The sequence below is a fragment of the Ascaphus truei genome, chromosome 4 (genome assembly GCF_040206685.1).
Source record: "Ascaphus truei isolate aAscTru1 chromosome 4, aAscTru1.hap1, whole genome shotgun sequence".
Classification (NCBI taxonomy): domain Eukaryota; kingdom Metazoa; phylum Chordata; class Amphibia; order Anura; family Ascaphidae; genus Ascaphus; species Ascaphus truei.
The window spans coordinates 312,937,107-312,939,474 of record NC_134486.1 but is presented as its reverse complement, the minus strand read 5'-3'; positions in this window follow the sequence as shown (position 1 = coordinate 312,939,474).

Sequence of the window (2,368 nt, the reverse complement as noted above, 5' to 3'; positions counted from 1 at the left end):
CCTGTATATTCATAATTTAATAACCATAACCCAACATCATCACCAACATCATGTACATTGATGTTACTTTGCTCCTCATCAGCAGCACCCTATTTTACACAGACATTGTCATCACGAGTGCCATTGACCCGTCATGGTTCTTTTTGTTGTGATGATAATGTTGACCTTGATCCAACACCCGCACCGCAACATCGACAACCACGATTACATTCTTAACAACCAGAACCAGTTACGTCTGCGTTGGCCGCATTTTCAATGCAAAATCAAAGGATCAGACTAGAGCTTCATGTATCCAGGAAATCGCCTAGTGAAGGCAAAATAGGACAGTGCACCAGCGAGAAATGATCGGGATAGAAAAGCTGTAAATATAAAATATTATTTTATTTAAGACATTTAAAAGGAGGCTCGCAGACTTCCAAAGCGTTTCACACCAAGTGGGGGGCTTTATCAAGGAGTCACGTCAGATACATAAATACAGCTTAATTTATCTCACAAATGCAGCCACCAGTATTAGATCACTTGCCTTGGAAACTCTGGGTCAATCTCCCAATAAACTGCAACATTTCTGTGAGATTTCTGCAGCTAGACTAATGGCCCATCGTTTTAACACAGCTGGGGGTCCCTGCAGTCCCATTCAAACTGAATGGGACTGCAGGGACCCCTGCTGTGTTAATCCGATGGGCCATTAGGAATCTCACAGAAATGTTGAGGCATTCTGAGGCATTTACTGTGAGATATCTTAGTTTTTACCCAGGCAAGTGATCGGATACTGGTGGCTGCATCTGTATGTCAAAAAGTTGTGAAAAGGGACCGACTGGGAGACCATCTTGGCACCTCTGCATTTAGAGATTTCAGGAACCTCCTCCACCATACAAAGTTGTAGAGAGCCTCTGATAGAGTAAGACAGGGGGTGGTGTAGTCAGACAACAAGTGTAATGGAACCAGTGGAGATGGAGACAGTAGGTCACCATCACTACTGCAGACACACACCACCAACACCGTCACAATTAAAATTTTGTATAGGTTTAACTTGATGGACATATGTCTTTTTTCAACCTCATCTACTATGTAACTATGTAATTGTTTCATCGTAGTGATGGATTTGATGATGATGGTGATTTAGAAGATCTTTTTGTAATATGGATTATAAGTAATAACAGTGATGATGTGTGTGCTAGTGCTATCCTGTGCAGAAGCAACAGTTTGCAAATCAAACAACATGATGTCAGTGCTACTGCTCCTAGTAGTACAAGCAGCTTGATATGCAGCACCCCAATGCAACCACATCAGCCCACCATTCGGGAAGCTTTTTAAAGGGCGAACAAATGCCACTGCATTCCATGACAGAGCTCTTGTGCTGAATGGCAATTTAGCTCAAATGCTTGCTATAGACTTGTTGCTGTTCAAATTTGTTGAATCTCAGGGGTTGAGACAGCTTATTCAATATGCGGAGCCACGTTGGACTATCCCAAGCAGATCATATTTCTCTATCGAGGCTCTTCCTTAACGACACATCAGAGTTGTTGCATCAGTGGTTGAGGCCCTTTTTGGAGGGAAGTAGGTAACACCTCACTACTGACATGTGGAGTAGTGGTCACGGAGGTGGTGACTACCTGACCATTATTGCCCATTGGGTGTGTTTTAGTATTACTTGAGCTAGCACACGGCTTGTCAGAGCAAGAATTTTAACGCTTGTTAAAAAGCCATTTCCGACATGTTATTGAAGCTTTCTGAATTGCAACACATGCAAAATCGCTTGGAAATGGCACTTAACAAGCGTTAAGTCACTTATCGAAGCTACCTGAATAGGCCCCTGTGACACGGCCTTAACCTCTGTCTAAATACGGCTCCAAATAGGAAGCCTGAATCTGGCTGATGAATCCAGCAGGGACCTGGTTAATTGCAGCTACAGACAATTAGCCAGTCTCCTACAGCCCCCAAAACTGGCAAGATGAGTACTTATGTTATCTAAAGAAGGGAGAGGATTAGCAGTCCCAGACCTGTGCAGATACTATTTAGCTACCCATCTAATGCAAATAATACCTTGGCATGGGACTCACGGACAGAATGGGAGGTACAGTAGATGTTTATTGGGAGTAGAGGGATTGGGATTGTTCGATCCAATATTATTAGCACCAAGACTCTCGCTATCTAAAGAACAGGAAATATGTTTCAAAACGGTATCTCCAACTATAACCTTTACATTCAACATTTGGAAATCAGCAACATTAAAATTACCCCTAAACACAACCCCCACCAAATAAACATCACTTTGGGATAATCACAATTTTCCTCCTAGTTTAAATAATAACGTGTGTCAGCCCTGGAGGTTGACTGGGATTTAATCTACTCCAATTATAATTATTTC